Here is a 20,969-nt window from a genome sequence, read left to right on the forward strand (position 1 = left end):
CACTATTGCGGGTGAGTGCTCCAAAGATGTAATATTTTAGTAGACTCACATTTTGTTATCATGTGCGCTGAAAACTTAGTTCATATGCGCTAAGCAACGCTTGTTAATTTAAAATATTACCTTCTATGCGGTTGTTTATCAAATCTGAGAGATGGCAAGTCGTCGGCTTCAGCCCCCATGCCACGAGTGCTGGGGTGTTCGGGATAAACTTGAGCACTCTTGTTCCCATTTTTGGGTCCATCTAGGGAGGCGCTCAACACAGCAAACAAGGCAACCGGACTTATAATGCTTGAACACTCTCACTTAGCCATAGAATTCTATAATTTTAAATTTCGGCGAAGCCCCTAGTCTTCGGAAGGCCGAATTTGGGGCGCTATCCACGCCTGGGCTGGACAAAGCTGGCTCCTCGCTCTAAGCGGCATAAGTCTTTAAGGACTCGCAAAAAACCTCTCGAACAGCGACCAGCTCTCGCCTCATCATGACGGTCAGTTTTAGCTTTCTCCACTGAGGTGCTCGCCCAGCTCAACTGGGGCGCAATCGCAGTGGTTCTCCCAGTGCTACCTTAGCCGATACAACGGAACGTAAGGTACCAAAACATGGGAGCCGGGCAAACCCAACTATTGACCCAAGACATGATTCAGAGCCGATGCATATAATGCTATAAGTTCGGGGTGCCGCACTTGTGAAAGTGTTTGGACTTATCACACCATGATGCGGGAAACATAAGCCCCTGGTGTATTTAGCCATACCAAAATGTACGGATGCCACAGGTCATAAATGAACATATGTATAAGAAAGAAATGCAATTGGAAGCAAAAAGGTGCTGCATTACTTATTCAAGAAAAACTGTTGTAAATGCAGAACGGTACAAATTGTGCGATAAGCAAGGGATGGGACTATTAAACATGTCCCCCTCCAGGGGTAGGCTGTGGAATGGTGCATAAAACAGATTTAATGCTCGTAATGGAGACCACCTGGATATTCGTTGTAGCCTTTCTCCTTCCCTGGCTGTTGCATCGTGAGTTCGGCAGGTCTGCTACCGGACAGGGCCTCTGACGAATGGAGTCCTGTGGGTAAAAATAAAAAGGAAAAAGAAAAAAAGGGAACGACACACTTGAGAGCCCCTGGAGTGGTTGAGCCGCATTCTGGGACTATCGTGGTCGAGTCCCTCTCCCCATGCCCATGGTATCTTCAGAGCGTAATGGTGTACGCGAAGGACCTGTCTTGACGTTTTGCAGGGGCTGGGGTTGGGGCCGCACTGCTACGCGTGCTCGGAACGTGCCATGTGGTCTTGTTGTATGTTACTCCGGGCGCGTTTAGCCGTGTCCAGTCGCTTAACGGCCGGACTCGAGAATTGCCTTAAGAGGTTGCACAGTACTTCTGCCGCGAGAGCCGCTGTATGTTCCTCCGTTCGAAGAGAGCGTTCAGTGTTTCCGTTGACCGTGATGACTCCTCGAGGGCCTGGCATCTTGAGCTTGAGGTATGCGTAGTGCGGCACCACGTTGAACTTTGCGAACACGGTACGTCCGAGCAGAGCATGATAGCCGCTGCGGAACGGAACTATGTCGAAGATTAACTCCTCACTTCGGAAGTTATCCGGGGATCCGAAGACCACTTCCAGTGTAACTGAGCCTGTACAATTGGCTTCTACACCTGGTATGACGCCTTTAAAGGTCGTCTTGGTAGGTTTAATCCTTGAGGGGTCTATGCCCATTTTGCGCACTGTATCCTGATAAAGCAGATTCAGGCTGCTGCCGCCGTCCATCAGGACTCTGGTGAGGTGAAATCCATCGACGATTGGGTCTAAAACCAATGCGGCAAATCCGCCATGGCGGATGCTGGTGGGGTGGTCCCTTCGGTCAAAAGTGATCGGGCAGGAGGACCATGGATTGAACTTCGGGGCAACTGGCTCCATCACGTATACATCCCTGAGTACACGCTTTCGCTCCCTTTTGGGTATGTGCGTTGCGTATATCATGTTCACCGTCCGCACCTGTGGGGGGAAACCCTTCTGTCCTCTATTGTTTGGCGGTCGGGTCTCTTCCTCGTCATCGCTATGCAGCCCCTTGTCATTGTTTTCGGCAATTAACTTGCCTGCCTGCTTGAATACCCAACAGTCCCTGTTGGTGTGGTTGGCTGGCTTTTCGGGGGTGCCGTGTATCTGGCACGAGCGGTCGAGTATTCGGTCCAAATTGGACGGACCCGGAGTAGTTCTTTTGAATGGCTTTTTCCGCTGACCGGGTTTAGAGCCTCTGAATCTGGCATTGACTGCCGTATCTTCACTATTATCGCTGTTAATGCGGCGTTTGTTTTTGTTGTGACGCGACCTGCCATTACGGTCCTTGATATCTGGACTGCCAGAATTTTTGCTGAGGTTGTTGCTACGTGCTAGCCAGCTGTCCTCACCCGCGCAGAAGCGGGTCATGAGTGATGTGAGGGCTGCCATGGATTTCGGCTTTTCCTGTCCCAGGTGCCGGGCAAGCCACTCGTCACGGATGTTATGCTTGAAGGCCGCGAGGGCCTCCGCATCTGGACAGTCGACGATTTGGTTTTTCTTGGTTAAGAACCGTGTCCAGAATTGTCTGGCCGATTCGTCTGGCTGCTGAATTATGTGGCTTAGGTCATCAGCGTCTGGTGGTCGCACATACGTGCCTTGGAAGTTATCGAGGAATGCGGCTTCCAGGTCTTCCCAACTCCTGATTGACTCTGCTGGCAAGCTGTTAAGCCAATGCCGGGCTGGTCCTTTAAGTTTGAATGGGAGATATTTGATGGCGTGAAGATCATCACTGCGGGCCATGTGGATGTGGAGGAGATAGTCTTCGATCCAAACTGCAGGGTCTGTTGTGCCATCGTAAGATTCAATATTCACGGGTTTAAACCCTTTGGGGATTTGATGATCCATTACTTCATCTGTGAAGCATAGTGGGTGTGCGGCGCCTCTGTACTGGGCGATATCACGACGGAGCTCAAAAGAGCTTTGTCTATTTTGTTCGGCCCGGCCGGACTTACTGTGTCCGGCGCGACGGTTGTCGTCACGTATCATGGGGCGCCCACGTGATCCATAGATCGATCTTGATTGTCTTGCCTTATCCTCCAATATATCTCGCAAGTCCAGAGGGTTCCCCTGTGGCCTTGTGCTTTTCGAGCGATGCCGGGGTACGGTTCTAGTGAAGGGCCTAGGGGCCTCTCTGTCGCAACCACGGGGTGGTCGGTCAGCTGTATTGTCTACTGGTGATGCAGGTTCATACGCCTCCTCCTCTAATTGGGGGAGTAGCTTGCGTTTAGGGTAGCTTTTGGAGGGGCATTCGAGCTCATGCTCTTCGGCCGCGAGGACTTCAGTCCATCTGTCGGCTAGCAGATCTTGATCAGCTCTAAGCTGTTGCTGCTTTTTCTTGGGGCTGTTTGCCGTGGCCGTAAGCCGGCGTTTACTTGTTCGACGGGATCCTCAGGCACGACGAATTCATCATCGTCGAGGCTTGCCTCATCTCCGGAGGGAGGCATATAATCCTCTACCTCTTCTTCTGCCGCTCTCTCATGAGGGCTGGCGTCTCCGTCCTCCTATGTTGAATCTTGCTGGAGTGAGTTGTCTTCGGCATTGTCTGGGGTGTTGTTATCTCTGGTGCCGGAATCTTCATTCTTGTTGTGGCGGGATTTAGAGCGGCGCCGCTGACGCCGGCGCTTGGGCTGTTTCTTGGAGGGGTCATCCTCCGCTGTTCCTTCGCCATTCCCATCCTTTGGGATATCCACCATGTATATGTCATATGATGAGGTGGCTTTCCAGTGCCCGGTAGGCGCCGGTTCTTGGTTGTCTCCGGCATCGTCGTCCATACCGTCGATGTCTTCGGAGTCGTAGTCTAGCATGTCGGTTAGATCGTCGGTAGTGGCTACCAAGTGGGTGGTGGGTGGGTTTTGAATTTCTTCATCGTCCGCATCCCAACCATCCTGACCGTAGTCCAGCCAGGGCTCTCCTGATAACGAGAGATACTTTAGCGAACTCAAGATGTCGCCGAAAGGTGAGTGTTGAAAGATGTCCGCGGCGGTGAACTTCATGATCGGCGCCCAACCGGATTCGATTGGAGGGGGCACGGGAGGTTCGGAGTCCGGCAAGGAGTCCGGCACCTCGGAGTCACGAGCTTCGTGAGGGACAAGGTCAGTGTTCGGCTCTATCGCCGTAGAGGTTGCAGCCCCCGAGGCAGTGTCTAGCCATCCGTCCTCGATCTGCACAGCCAGCTCCGAATTGAAGATCGGAACGGGCTCGAGTGCGGCCTCCAGGGTACTGTCCGGCTGCAGAGCTAGATCATGCCCGTCGTGACAGTGCAGCGCGCTTGGCTGTGGCTCGAATCCATCGAAGATCAAGTCCCCGCGGATGTCAGCCGTGAAGTTCAAACTTCCAAATCTGACCTGACGGCCAGGGGCGTAGCTTTCGATCTGCTCCAGATGGCCAAGCGAATTGGCCCGCAGTGCAAAGCCACCGAATACGAAGATCTGTCCGGGGAGGAAGGTCTCACCCTGGACTACGTCGTTGATGATGATCGAAGAAGCCATCGAGCCTATCGGTGACGACACAGAGGAACTCTCAATGAAAGCACCAATGTCGGTATCAAAACCGGCGGATCTCGGGTAGGGGGTCCCGAACTGTGCGTCTAGGCGGATGGTAACAGTAGACAAGGGACACGATGTTTTACCCAGGTTCAGGCCCTCTTGATGGAGGTAAAACCCTACGTCCTGCTTGATTAATATTGATGATGTGTGTTACAAGAGTAGATCTACCACGAGATCAAGGAGGCTAAACCCTAGAAGCTAGCCTATGGTATGATTGTTGTTCGTCCTATGGACTAAAGCCATCCGGTTTATATAGACACTGGAGAGGGCTAGGGTTACACAGAGTCGATTACAATGGTAGGAGATCTACATATCCATATCGCCAAGCTTGCCCTCCACGCCAAGGAAAGTCCCATCCGGACACGGGACGAAGTCTTCAATCTTGTATTTTCATAGTCTTGGAGTCCAGCCGATGATGATAGTTCGGCTATCCGAACACCCCCTAGTCCGGGACTCCCTCAACTATCATTATCAACTTTACATCTTTTGGTATTCACACTATGAATATGTGTAACATTACGTTCGAGATTCATTAAGAATAAACCATTGACCATCGGGGCATGACCATAAAACATATCTCTCATATAAATAGAACAACCATTATTCTCGGATTTAAATGAGTAGCCATCTCGTATTAAACAAGATCCAGATACAATGTTCATGCTCAAACTTGGGACTAAATAACAATTATTGAGGTTTAAAACTAATCCCGTAGGTAAATGTAGAGGTAGTGTGCCGACGGCGATCACATCGACCTTGGAACCATTCCCGACGCGCATCGTCACCTCGTCCTTCGCCAGTCGCCGCTTATTCCGCAGCTCCTGCTGTGAGTTACAAATATGAGCAACGGCACTGGTATCAAATACCCAGGAGTTACTACGAGTACTGGTAAGGTACACATCAATTACATGTATATCACATATACCTTTAGTGTTGCCGGCCTTCTTGTCCGCTAAGTATTTGGGGCAGTTCCGCTTCCAGTGAGCCTTCCCTTTGCAATAAAAGCACTCGGTCTCAGGCTTGGGTCCATTCTTTGACTTCTTCCTGGCAACTGGCTTATTGGGTGCGGCAACATCCTTGCCGTCCTTCTTGAAGTTCTTCTTACCCTTGCCCTTCTTGAACTTAGTGGTTTTATTGACCATCAACACTTGATGTTCCTTCTTGATTTCTACCTCTGCTGACTTCGGCATTGAAAATACTTTAGGAATAGTTTTCACCATCCCCTACATATTGTAGTTCATCACAAAGCTCTTGTAGCTTGGTGGGAGCGACTGAAGGATTCTGTCAATGACCGCCTCGTCCGGGAGGTTAATGTCCAGTTGGGACAGGCGGTTGTGCAACCCAGAGATTTTGAGTATGTGCTCACTAACAGAACTATTTTCCTCCATCTTACAACTATAGAACTTGTCGGAGACTTCATATCTCTCGACCCGGGCATGAGCTTGGAAAACCATTTTCAGCTCCTCGAACATCTCATATGCTCCGTGTTGCTCAAAATGCTTTTGGAGCCCCGGTTCTAAGTTGTAAAGCATGCCGCACTAAACGGGGGAGTAATCATCAGCACGTGACTGCCAAGCGTTCATAACGTCTTGGTTCTCTGGGATGGGTGCTTCACCTAGCGGTCCTTCTAGGACATATGCTTTCTTGGCATCTATGAGGATGATCCTCAGGTTCCGGACCCAGTCCGAATAGTTGTTACCATCATCTTTCAGCTTGGTTTTCTCTAGGAACGCGTTGAAGTTCATGTTGACATGAGCGTTGGCCATTTGATCTACAAGACATATTTTGCAAAGATTTTAGACTAAGTTCATGATAATTAAGTTCATCTAATCAAATTATTTAATGAACTCCCACTCAGATTAGACATCCCTCTAGTCATCTAAGTGTTACACGATCCGAGTCGACTAGGCCGTGTCTGATCATCACGTGAGACGGACTAGTCATCATCGGTGAACATCTCCATGTTGATCGTATCTTCCATATGACTCATGTTCGACCTTTCGGTCTTTGTGTTCCGAGGCCATGTCTTTACATGCTAGGCTCGTCAAGTTAACCCTATGTCTTTTTGCATGTGTAAAACTGTCTTACACCCGTTGTATGTGAACGTAAGAATCTATCACACCCGATCATCATGTGGTGCTTCAAAACGATGAACTTTAGCAACGGCGCACAGTTAGGGGGAACACTTTCTTGAAATTATTATAAGGGATCATCTTATTTACTACCGTCGTTCTAAGTAAACAAGATGCATAAACATAATAAACATCACATGCAATTATATAGTAGTGACATGATATGGCCAATATCATATAGCTCCTTTGATCTTCATCTTCGGGGCTCCATGATCATCTTCGTCACCGGCATGACACCATGATCTCCATCATCATGATCTCCATCATTGTGTCTCCATGAAGTTGCTCGCCAACTATTACTTCTACTACTATGGCTAACGGTTTAGCAATAAAGTAAAGTAATTACATGGCATTAAATCATTGACACGCAGGTCATACAATAATTAAGACAACTCCTATGGCTCCTGCCGGTTGTCATACTCATCGACATGCAAGTCGTGATTCCTATTACAAGAACATGATCTCATACATCACAATATATCATTCATCATTCATCACAACTTTTGGCCATATCACATCATATAGCAATTGCTGCAAAAACAAGTGAGACGTCCTCTTGTTGCATCTTTTACGTGGCTGCAATTGGGTTCTAGCAAGAATGTTTTCTTACCTACGAATAACCACAACGTGATTTTGTCAACTTCTATTTACCCTTCATAAGGACACTTTTCATGGAATCCGCTCCAACTAAAGTGGGAGAGACAGACACCCGCTAGCCACCTTATGCAACTAGTGCATGTCAGTCGGTGGAACCTGTCTCACGTAAGCGTACGTGTAAGGTCGGTCCGGGACTCTTCATCCCACAATACCGCTGAAGCAAAATAAGACTAGTAATGGCAAGCAAGTTGACAAGATCTACGCCCATAACAGATTTGTGTTCTACTCGTGCAATAGAGAACTACGTATAGACCTAGCTCTGATACCACTATTGGGGAACGTTGCAGAAAATAAAAAATTTCCTACGGTTTCACCAAGATCCATTTATGAGTTCATCTAGCAACGAGTGATAGTAGTGCATCTACATACCTTTGTAGATCGCGAGCGGAAGCGTTCAAGAGAACGGGGTTGAGGGAGTCGTACTCGTCGTGATCCAAATCACCGATGACCAAGTGCCGAACGGACAGCACCTCCGCGTTCAACACACGTACGGAGCGGATGACGTCTCCTACTTCTTGATCCAGCAAGGGGGAAGGAGAGGTTGATGAAGATCCAGCAGCACGACGACGTGGTGGTGGATGCAGCGGGGTTCCGGCAGAGCTTCGCCGAGCTTCTGCGAGAGGGAGAGGTATAGCAGGGGAGAGGGAGGCGCCAAGACTTCAGGGTGCGGCTGCCCTCCCTCCCCCCCTCTTTATATAGGGACCCCAGGTGGGGCGCCGGCCCTAGAGATGGGATCTCTAGGGGGGCGGCCAAGGGGGGTGGAGTGCCCCCCAAGGCAAGTGGAGGCGCCCCCTCCCGTAGGGTTCCCAACCCTAGGCGCAGAGGGGGGCCCAGGGGGGGCGCACCAGCCCACTAGGGGCTGGTTCCCCTCCCACTTCATCCCATGGGGCCCTCCGGGATAGGTGGCCCCACCCGGTGGACCCCCGGGACCCTTCCGGTGGTCCCGGTACAATACCGGTGTACCCCGAAACTTTCCCGATGGCCGAAACTTGACTTCCCATATATAATTCTTTACCTACGGACCATTCCGGAACTCCTCGTGACGTACGGGATCTCATCCGGGACTCCGAACAACTTTCGGTTTGCTGCATACTCATATTCATACAACCCTAGCGTCACCGAACCTTAAGTGTGTAGACCCTATGGGTTCGGGAGACATGTAGACATGACCGAGACGGCTCTCCGGTCAATAACCAACAGCGGGATCTGGATACCCATGTTGGCTCCCACATGCTCCTCGATGATCTCATCAGATGAACCACGATGTCGAGGATTTAAGCAACCCCGTATACAATTCCCTTTGTCAATCAGTACGTTACTTGACCGAGATTCGATCGTCGGTATCCCAATACCTTGTTCAATCTCGTTACCGGCAAGTCACTTTACTCGTACCGTAATGCATGATCCCATGACTAGACACTTGGTCACTTTGAGCTCATTATGATGATGCATTATCGAGTGGGCCCAGAGATACCTCTCTGTCATACGGAGTGACAAATCCCAGTCTCGATCCGTGTCAACCCAACAGACACTTTCGGAGATACCTGTAGTGCACCTTTATAGTCACCCAGTTACGTTGTGACGTTTGGTACACCCAAAGAACTCCTACGGTATCCGGGAGTTACACGATCTCATGGTCTAAGGAAAAGATACGTGACATTGGAACAGCTCTAGCAAAACGAACTACACGATCTTGTGCTATGCTTAGGATTGGGTCTTGTCCATCACATCATTCTCCTAATGATGTGATCCCGTTATCAATGACATCTAATGTCCATAGTCAAGAAACCACGACTATCTGTTGATCAACGAGCTAGTCAACTAGAGGCTCACTAGGGACATATTGTGGTCTATGTATTCACATGTGTATTACGATTTCCGGATAATACAATTATATCATGAATAAAAGACAATTATCATGAACAAGGAAATATAATAATAATCCTTTTATTAGTGCCTCTAGGGCATATTTCCAACATTTGGAGCATACCACTAAGCACTTTGAGCAAGCAAGCCATTAAGCAACACATCATCCCCTTTTAATAGTATTGGCTTTCCTATAGACTCAATGTGATCTTGGATCACTGAAAATTGAAAATGTAGAGTCCTGAGCTTTGAGTTTGAACCAATCCTTTGTCCTTAGCATCTTGAAGGGGTTTCACATCCTCTTGTCCATGCCACTCCACTATTGAACTTATCCGAAATATACTGGATAAAAGTATTAGTCCAACAAGAGATATGTTGACATTAATTACCAAAATCACCCATGAAGCACTTGTGTTTTCACTTTTGCACTTTGGCTTATAAGCCGGAAAGGTACATATATATGGGGTTTTGGATTTGGCTTTTGACAAGCCAAGAATAAGTCCAATCAAACACATAGCCACTTGCGAGATGAAGCACCTCGGGGCATTCACCTTGTAGTGCCTAGTAAACTTCACTTGCAATTTGTCCTCTTCGATGTCATATCTCTTGGTTTCCCCGGTTTGTCCATAAAATGTCACAAAATGGACAAGATAGTGAGTTAGTATCCAACCATATATGAACTAAAACAAAAGGATAATCAATCTGTTTTGAAAGCAAGCATCATTTATGGTTCTCCATGTTGATCACTAGGAAAATGGCACAGATATTCTAAAGAATCTAGCCAACTTAGACAAGAATCATGATATGCTTGCATGAATCATGGCATAAAATCAATGACATAGGACTTAGATGTGAAATACTTAAAGCACATCTAGATGTGCTTTAGCAAAACTGTATTACTAAAACCTCGAGCGATATCTAGGCTTCAAGAATCTCCCCTATGTTAGGGATGACAAACAATGTTAAAAATGATTACAAACTTTGATAGGATATATCCATATGTACTTTTGTGCATCTTTTATAATGTACCCACGATCGGAAAAGCGGAGGAGTATACGCATGCCGTAGACACCGCCTCCCGCCGGCGCCACCGCTGGTCTGCCTCCTATCCGGTGCCCTTAAGGCCATGGGGGTAGATGTCACATCCTTAGTTCCGGTATGCACTAGGCTAGACCTTCGTGTGAGCATCATGTTTAAATTCAAATGAAATTTGAATTGAGGAATTTTCAAAAGCCTCAGAAGACCTCTAACAATAACCAACATTTAAAATCTCTTCAAAGAAGTCCAAGAAAATGTTCCTCTTAGTCTCTGAAAATATTGGCAAGAGGTAAAATTCAAACCAATATTTTTGGTATCTCAGAAACATTTACTTTGGGCCTTTGAATTAATTCAATAACTATTTGCATTGGATATATATTTTTATATAATTAATATATGTCCAATAATTCTAGAACATTTTATGTGGTTTGGTATATTTTAGTTCTAGCCACATAATTATTTTCAGGATTTTATAAAATGGTTTGGTGTTAAAACTAAACCCAAAACAAATAACAGAAATAGAAAAGAAAATAAAAGAAAGAGAGAGAGGAAGGATTGACCTGCACTACCTGGCCATCCCTGTAGCAGCCCAGCTGGGCAAAGCTAGCCCGGCCCACCAGGGGCAGCACTGTCTTCTTCCTCTTGCCAGGAGGAGAAGCAGCTGCGTGCCCGGCGCGCAGGCGAGCCGCGCCAGCTCCTCCCTGCCTACCTGGCTGCCCCCTCGTCGCCCAGGACGCCTTCCGCGATGCCATGCAGCCCCCTTGCTCCTCTCCCTCACTCTCTGCTCTCTCCCTCGCCCTCCAGTCCCTTCCTCGAGCGCGACAGAACGCAGCCGTCGCCACCGACGATGATCACCGTGGCCACCGTCCACCCTACCCTCTCTGTACCGTCCAACGGCTCCGCTGTGATGTCCTCTTCCTCATCGCCAAGCCACGTGACGCTGGGAGCCTCGTGCCGTCGTCCTCGCCCTTGTCTTCTTCCGCGGGATCCGATGACAACCGCCGACGATTCGATGTCGTCTGGCCTCCCTCGAGCTCGCCGACCACCTCTACGACCCCGCTGTGAGCTCCACCATCGTTTCCCCCTCTCCCTGTACTCTACCTCCCTCTCTAGCCGCCGTTCGTAACGAGCCCGAGAGCTCTTCGCCGCCGGCCATGTCACCGCCATGGCTACGGCTGCTGGAGCTCTCACTCGAGCACACCACTGCGCTCAGTGCCTCCCCATGAGCCCGCAGCACGCCCCAGCTCGCCTTCCCATGCCCCTAGCTCTCACTCGCATCTCGCCCGAACTCCGGCCGCCGCCTTGGAGCTCGCCGTCGTCGGCTCCGGCCACCATAGGTCTGGCCGCCACCACCACTTGACCCGCGCCAGCGAGAGCTCTCCAACGAGCCCAAGAACGGCCTCGTCCGTGCCCTGTGGGCGTTCTCTGAGCCGCGCCACCGTCTCGGGCCTCGCCATTGTTGAGTCGCCGGTGCGTTTGACCCCGCCGTCCTGGGTTTGACCCACTTTGACCCCGATCGGGCCCCACCTGGCTCAATGACATGTGGGGCCGGCACTAGTTGGATTAGTTAGATGTTAGTTAGTGCTAATCACCACTGTTAGGTGCTAATCCCCTTGCTAAACTAAACTTGAGCCACTAACATGTGGGCCCAGCCCTACTGACATTTTTGTTAGTATTAGTTTAACCCTAATCAACTCAGTTAACCAACTGAGTCACTGACCAGTGGACCCCACTGGTCAGGTTTGACCTGGCCTCGCCTGTTGACCTGCTGAGGTCAGCATGATCTAATGCTGACGCAGTAAAGTATTTCTGGAATTACAATAAATCAGGAAATGATTTATAAATTTCAAAAAATATCCCAAACTTCTAAAAATCATAGAAAAATAACCGTAACTCAGAATGAAATAAATTATATATGAAAAATGATCAGAAAAATCCAATCTATACATCTGTACCATTTTCATGCATGTTAGAACAACTTATATCTACTGTTTAGGCCAAATCATATAAATGGCATTTGAATTTCACATATGGAGTTTGGATTTGAACTTAGGGTTCAAACCAACTTCATTTAACTTTGTTGCTAGTTGCATTAGCTCAAAACACCAGCATGTTTCCATGTCATGATCATGCATCATAATGCTGCATTGCATTGATTGTGTTTCCTCTCTGTTGCCGGTAATTGTTCCCTATCAGTAGACGTGGTTTCGACGATGAGATCAATGACACCGATGAAGAGCTATATTATCTTCAGAAGTGCTAGGCAAGCAAAACCCCCTTGTTCATTTCGATACAATCCCAATCTCTCGCTCCTGCTCTCTTTTACTGCATTAGGACAACAACGATTCAACTGTTACATGTTGTGGTAGCTGAACCCCTTTATCCTCTGCATGACCTGTCACTGCCACAGTAAATAGATGAAACCCACTAGCATGAGTAGGAGTTGTTTGAGCCCTGATGTGCCTACTCATTCATGTTTGTTTGTCATGCTTGCTACTGCTTAGAGTTGAGTCAGGTCTGATTCATTGGGGATGAATCAGAGGTGTGTGAACATGTCCTATTTTGTGTGGTCTAAGTGTGTGAACACGATTTGGTAAAGGTAGCGGTGAGAGGCCATGTAGGAGTACATCGTGGGTTGTCTCATTGCAGCCGTCCTCAGGAACTGAGTTCTGTGTTTGTGATTCATGAACATCTACTACCACACATTGGAATGCTTAAGTGCCCCTCTCGACTTATTAATCAACCTGATCTCTGTCCAGGAGTTGCAACTAGTTTCTAGTGTTTGTAGGTAGTGTTAGTAGTCTACCAAGTGGCACCCGGTACAGGTGGGTTTGGGACAGACTAGGCATAGTGGCACGGTGTACCAAGTGGCACCCGGATGGTGGGCTTGGGAACCCTGCTCACATCGTTTGGGGCCGTGAGCGACACCCCGGCCGGATCTCCTTGCGGATGGAACCCGAATAGGCGATAAACCTGGACGAGAGACTTGTGTGGTTAGTCAGGTCGTGGCCGACACCCTCGCTGGGCTTCCGCTTGAAGGTTGCCGAGTACATGTCGTGTAAACGGCGGTAAGTGGTGAGAGTGTGTGTGAAGAAGTACACCCCTGCAGGGTTAATATGATCTATTCGAATAGCCGTGTCCGCGGTAAAGGACTTCTGGGTTGCCTATAACAGTTCATAGACAAGTGAAAGTGGATACTCTAAAGTACGCAAGATAAGCGTGAGTGCTAGGGATGGCGTTCTCGTAGGGAGATGGGAGCGGATCCATAGTGGTGTATTGATAAGGTGAATATGTGAACTCGTGTGCGCCACCTCAAAAGAGTTACTTGCAGTCGTAGTTCAGGTTAGCCACTGAGTCAGAGCTGGCTTGCTGCAGTTAAACCCCACCACCCCTTTGTTGATAATGGTGCATATGTAGTTAATTCTGATGTAAGTCTTGCTGGGTACATTTGTACTCACGTTGCTTAATTTATGTTTTTGCAGAGAGACTTCAGTCTCGCTAGTAGTTCCACGTGGACTTCGACGTTTAGCTTGTTACATCAGCTACGATCTTGTGCCCTCGGCAGGATCTGGTAGATAGACAGGCTTCTCAGCCTTTTTCATTTGTAGATGTCTGTACTCAGACATGTTACGCTTCCGCATGTGCTTTGACTTGTATGCTCTGATTGTTGGGTCATGAGACCCATGTTTGTAATATCTCGCTCCTCGGAGCCTATTGAATGAAATACTTGAGTCATAGAGTCATGTTGTGATGCCATGTTGTATTTGCACATATCGAGCATATTGTGTGTATGTCATTGAAATGCTTGGTATGTGTGGGATCTGACAACCTAGTTGTTTATCCTTGGTAGCCTCTCCTACCGGGAAATGTCTCCTAGTGCTTCCACTGAGCCCTGGTAGCTTGCTACTGCTCCGGAACACTTAGGTTGGCCGGCATGTGTCCTTCTTCGTTCCTGTGTCTGTCCCTTCGGGGAAATGTCACGCGGTGTCTACCGGAGTCCTGTTAGCTTGCTACAGCCCGGTTTACCGGAGTCCTGCTAGCCCAGTTGCTACAGCCCGGATTCACTCGCTGTTGACCGACACATTCGTTGTTGGGTCATGTATGCCTGTACCTGTAAGTTAGTGCCAGTTTGGGTTCACGACTCGCCATGTCAGCCCGGGTTCTTTGTCATATGGATGCTAGCGGCACTATAATATACGTGAGCCAAAAGGCGCAAACGGTCCCGGGGCAGGTAAGGTGGCACCCGTGGGAATACCGTGCGTGAGGCCGCAAAGTGATATGATGTGTTACATGCTAGATCGGTGTGACTTAGGATCGGGGTCCTGACAGCTTTGGTATCAGAGCTTGACTGCCTGTAGGATTACCAAGCCAAACTGGTCGAAGTTGAGTCTAGAAATGCTTTAGTTATATAAGGGAATTGATTGTGGGATGGAACGTAAGGCTCTTTTTACTCCTTATACCTTATGCCCTTCTGATCCGAGTCATCTTATCTTTCCTACGGGGTTAAGGAACTAGGCTTTCTCTTCTTTCTATTAGGATCATGTGTTACTACTCTGTAGACTTGTAAGATTGTTGGATTTAAGCCTCTGCTCAGTTTCTACTACCTCCGTGTGTTCATAGTTAATCTCAGAACCTTGATATTATGATGATCAAGTGGTTATGCCACCATTTTTGTAGCATGTCTTAAATCTTTTCGAGCATTTATAGCCGTTATGCTGTCCGAGTCATCCCAGGTTTCTAAATAATCTGATGCTTTTGCAAAATACTTTCCCTCTGGTTTCGATGTTCCTTTAGGCCAAGTTAATCACATTAATTGTTGAGTTGAGGTATTTTTTTTGCCTCGACATATATGTTGGAATTATTATTATGACCCTAGGTGTCTTAGGGGGTCATCAAGTAATCTAGCCGTGTTCTGTGTCCCAGTGTGATGACTCTGGCCATCATTCTCGAAAGCATCCCGTGATGCCACTTAGTAGTAGGTATTCTACTTCTGGGTTCTTGAACCCGAGATTCACCCCACTTACCTCATGTTGGTAGTCTTTGCTCGTTCCTTTAGGATATTAGTAACCTTTTTATTAGTCCTCGAGGTCCGTGGTATTTCCTTCTTCCAAATACCAAGAACTACTTATGGTAGAAGTTCTTTTGAACCAAAAGATCACAACCAGAGTGCTCTTGATGAGTTCTCCATTCGTAGTTGTGACTCTGCCAGTTCTACCTTTCTGCATGGGTTATTCGGAAGAAATATGCCGAACTCGTTCGACATGCTAATCTATGCATCCACAACTCAGAAAATCATATGTTCTTTTGAGTTGTCCCTCTTTAGTTGTCTTCTGACCTCGTCTATCAATTGATAGTCAAGAGTATGTGTGCATCCGTAATCGATGCTTATTACCCTTGTGGTCCGTCAAACCATTCTAATCCGGAATGACTAGGAGAAACAAACTCCAGAACCTCATCCATATCTAGGATTGGGTCAAAGCAATTGTATTCCGCAGATCAAAATGCCAATCCAGCTTCTGCTCTGCTCTACCTTGGAGTATTACCATCTTTATATTAAGAATATCATGGGAATTGCACATCATCTTATGAATTCTTGATACAGTGATAATTCTCACCATCATAATTCATTCCTCAGTTCCGTGTTGACGTAACTGGAATACCGACAAGTGAATCGTGATGTGTGAAATCAATACTGCTAGCAACCCCGTTGCTTGGTAGTTAAAGGACAATAATTTCATTCTTAGCATATTCGTTCTTGAATCATCATTCTAAGATAGATCGTGCTACCTAGTCCTTATTTTCGGTGCACCTTTCGATCAATGAGTTGGGGCTATGCCAATCCCTTGCTTATTTGATCATATCGTCTTGCCCTGAAAAGCAAGATTGTTCTCGAGCTTAGTAACATATCGGTGGTTCGTGATTTCCTGAATATCTTCTCGGAAGTATTACCAGGTTGTCCCCTGACCTTATGTTGAGTTCGTGATCAAGTTGGTTTCTTGTAAACCACCCCCTTATCCAAGGATCTGTGTTGGATACCCCTGAGCTAGTTGGTCAAGCTAAATAAAAACTTGAAGAGTTGGAAGATAAACGCTTGTCTAACCTAGTTCATTTCCAAAGGGAAATCCTGTGTTGGTGTGTATTGAAGAAGGATGGTATTTCCATCGATTAACCTTGTGATCAGTTAATGGACATATCAACTTATCTAATCTTTGATTTGAGTATGGATTATTGTCAAATCAAATTAGAACCAACGATATTCGTAATGTTGTCTTACTCGTGGTTGATCCCTTGAGCATACACCATTATATCTTTTGCTCTGACCAATACTATCGCCGTGTTCACTTAATCGTGGAATTCCATTTATATGGAAACTAGATGAATTGTTGTTGAGCCCATCGACAACATCCTTATCTTGTCCATGATTCATGTTGAACATTAAGCTAGTGTTGGAAACTTTTGAAAGCATTTCTTCATGCTAGCTCATGAAGCATATGTTCGGATGAAAGAAGTGACTTCCTCTAATTCATGTGCATTTGATGCAAGTTGCCGCCGTGAATTTGAGAAAGCATGTTTTTACCTCCTCTGGAATCATCCCAAGTCAGTTATGCACGTGCGAAGTATTCCGTGGTCTGTTAGACTGATCATCTTCATTCCATATGAATTCCCTAGCACACCAAGCCACTAACTGATTTGTTCCAGGAAAAGGAATTCCTTCATAAGAGCTAACCCGGGCTTATACAAGGACTTCGATATCCTCAATGATGGTTCCCCACCTGAACTCGGTAGTGTTTTATTATAAGACTACTATGTGGTCATGCTTGTCTGGGACAACGTGTTCACATGTTTGTAGCAGAACCAACTCATGTTTTGGAGCTTACTACCGTAGTCCATTTCCCGAGAATCTCGCAATGTCGTCTCGTCGATTTGTGTTGTAAACTATCCTTTTCTTTCTAGACTTGATGAGTTTGGAATATTCTGAAACCAACCAGATCTGAATCTCAGGCTGATATGATGGTTGGAATGTTTCCCAAGAACTATAATATTGGTCTCACCGTAACCGGTAAAGTGGATGTCGTGGCCAACGCACCCAACCGGAAGACCTATTATTGTAGTATCTTGATTGAGGAAGTTGGCCACATCCCATAAAGATTTCGTAGGATTTATTTCCTAGTTGTCCCTTATGGATTTTTGTGTTCCCGAAGTCTGGCCTTTTACTTGATGTTCTAGATACCAAACCATGTAAATGGGTTACGCTAGCACATCAAGGAGAACATTAGAAGCGGAGTGCTAAATGTCTCTCGGTCGATCATCCAGATTTTGTTTCCTTGGCCTCGCTAAGGTGAAATCTGAGAAAGTGTTATCTTCCTATGCGTCTGCATCGTCCATCACTACTCATCATGGTAGTATGTTGTGTTGCCAGGATCCTTGACACGGATATTGGTAAAACCTTGATGAATATGGAAATGCTCAAGTTCTTGAGAGCATGTGCAAGTGCTAGGCTTTATCGTTGGCATTAATTGCACATTGCTCTCAATTTCCTCGGTTATGCTATAACCTTTTCAAATAGTGGACTCACCCTCTACTGTTGAGCTTCTCCCCAGTTACTAAAATCATCCCTTGTGTTGTTTTCAACAAGGTAATCCACATCATCCATTCTAGCCCGAGTGTGTCGTTCTCCCGAACTCTGTCAAACGATCGTTCGTAAATTGCCTCAGGCTGGTGAGGAGAGTTCCAATGATCTATGTATCAAAAGAAATTCTTTTTGCCACTTGAGGGAATAATTCTACGAGTCACCTCCCCCAAGGTGCCCCATTATGGTATCATAGTATTTGTTTCCTCGCTACTTTGAAACCCTCGTCAAATTGTTTCTTCCATCCCTCCTGATGCATGTCTTGCCTCTCAGCTCCAGAGATGTTTCTAGTGAGTTGATCTCGTGATCATTGAGATGATCCTGAGTCGTTCGATCTTCGAGAAGATCGATCCTTCTAGAGTTTCCTTCTCCTCTCGTTGTCACATTGGCTGGAGTTCTCAGAGCAAGACGTCGAGACAAAGATGGTGATTGAATCGACGTTCTTATGAAGTGCAACCTGGATCATGAAGATTGTGCCAGTTTGCGTTCCCCCTTCATCTTACCCTACGCTTGAATCTCGGGACGAGATTCTTGTTTAGTGGGGGTGAGTTGTCACATCCTTAGTTCTGGTATGCACTAGGCTAGACCTTCGTGTGAGCATCATGTTTAAATTCAAATGAAATTTGAATTGAGGAATTTTCAAAAGCCTCAGAAGACCTCTAACAATAACCAACATTTAAAATCTCTTCAAAGAAGTCCAAGAAAATGTTCCTCTTAGTCTCTGAAAATATTGGCAAGAGGTAAAATTCAAACCAATATTTTTGGTATCTCAGAAACATTTATTTTGGGCCTTTGAATTAATTCAATAACTATTTGCATTGGATATATATTTTTATATAATTAATATATGTCCAATAATTCTGGAACATTTTATGTGGTTTGGTATATTTTAGTTCTAGCCACATAATTATTTTCAGGATTTTATAAAATTGTTTGGTGTTAAAACTAAACCCAAAACAAATAACAGAAATAGAAAAGAAAATAAAAGAAAGAGAGAGAGATGAAGGACTGACCTGCCCTACCTGGCCATCCCTGTAGCAGCCCAGCTGGGCAAAGCCAGCCCGGCCCACCAGGGGCAGCACTGTCTTCTTCCTCTTGCCAGGAGGAGAAGCAGCTGCGTGCCCGGTGCGCAGGCGAGCCGCGCCAGCTCCTCCCTGCCTGCCTGGCTGCCCCCTCGTCGCCCTGGACGCCTTCCGCGACGCCACGCAGCCCCCTTGCTCCTCTCCCTCACTCTCTGCTCTCTCCCTCGCCCTCCAGTCCCTTCCTCGAGCGCGACCGAACACAGCCGTCGCCGCCGCCAACGATCACCGTGGCCACCGTCCACCCTACCCTCTCTGTACTGTCCAACGGCTCTGCCGCAACGTTCTCTTCCTCATCGCCAAGCCACGTGACGCTGGGAGCCTCATGCCGTCGTCCTCGCCCTCGTCTTCTTCCGCGGGATCCGATGACAACCGCCGACGATTCGACGCCGTCCGGCCTCCCTTGAGCTCGCCGACCACCTCTACGACCCCGCTGTGAGCTCCGCCATCGTTTCCCCCTCTCCTCGTACTCTACCTCCCTCTCTAGCCGCTGTTCGTAACGAGCCCGGGAGCTCTTCGCCGCCGGCCATGTCGCCGCCATGGCTACGGCTGCTGGAGCTCGCACTCGAGCACACCACTGCGCTCAGTGCCTCCCCACGAGCCCGCAGCACGCCCCAGCTCGCCTTCCCGTGCCCCCTAGCTCTCACTCGCATCTCGCCCGAACTCCGGCCGCCGCCTTGGAGCTCGCCGTCGTCGGCTCCGGCCACCATAGGTCTGGCCGCCACCACCACTTGACCCGCGCCAGCGAGAGCTCTCCAACGAGCCCAAGAACGGCCTCGTCCGTGCCCTGTGGGCGTTCTCTGAGCTGCGCCACCGTCTCGGGCCTCGCCGTCGTTGAGTCGCCGGTGGGTTTGACCCCGCCGGCCTGGGTTTGACCCACTTTGACCCCGGTCGGGCCCCACTTGGCTCAATGACATGTGGGGCCGGCACTAGTTGGATTAGTTAGATGTTAGTTAGTGCTAATCACCACTGTTAGGTGCTAATCCCCTCGCTAAACTAAACTTGAGCCACTGACATGTGGGCCCAGCCCTGCTGACATTTTTGTTAGTATTAGTTTAACCCTAATCAACTCAGTTAACCAACTGAGTCACTGACCAGTGGACCCCACTGGTCAGGTTTGACCTGGCCGCACCTGTTGACCTGCTGAGGTCAGCATGATCTAATGCTGACGCAGTAAAGTATTTCTGGAATTACAATAAATCAGGAAATGATTTATGAATTTCAGAAAATACCCCAAACTTCTAAAAATCATAGAAAAATAACCGTAACTCAGAATGAAATAAATTATATATGAAAAATGATCAGAAAAATCCAATCTATCCATCTGTACCATTATCATGCATGTTAGAACAACTTATATCTACTGTTTAGGCCAAATCATATAAATGGCATTTGAATTTCACATATGGAGTTTGGATTTGAACTTAGGGTTCAAACCAACTTCATTTAACTTTGTTGCTAGTTGCATTAGCTCAAAACACCAGCATGTTTCCATGTCATGATCATGCATCATAATGCTGCATTGCATTGATTGTGTTTCCTCTCTGTTGCCGGTAATTGTTCCCTCTCAGTAGACGTGGTTTCGACGATGAGATCAATGACACCGATAAAGAGCTATATTATCTTCAGAAGTGCCAGGCAAGCAAAAACCCCTTGTTCATTCCGATGCAATCGCACTCTTTCGCTCCTGCTCTCTTTTACTGCATTAGGATAACAACGATTCAACTAATACATGATGCGGTAGCTGAACCCCTTTATCCTCTGCATGACCTGTCATTGCCACAGTAAATAGATGAAACCCACTAGCATGAGTAGGAGTTGTTTGAGCCCTGATGTGCCTACTCATTCATGTTTGTTTGTCATGCTTGCTACTGCTTAGAGTTGAGTCAGGTCTGATTCATTGGGGATGAATCAGAGGTGTGTGAACATGTCCTATTTTGTGTGGTCTAAGCGTGTGAACACAAT

This window comes from Triticum aestivum, chromosome 7B (genome assembly GCF_018294505.1).
Source record: "Triticum aestivum cultivar Chinese Spring chromosome 7B, IWGSC CS RefSeq v2.1, whole genome shotgun sequence".
NCBI lineage: Eukaryota > Viridiplantae > Streptophyta > Magnoliopsida > Poales > Poaceae > Triticum > Triticum aestivum.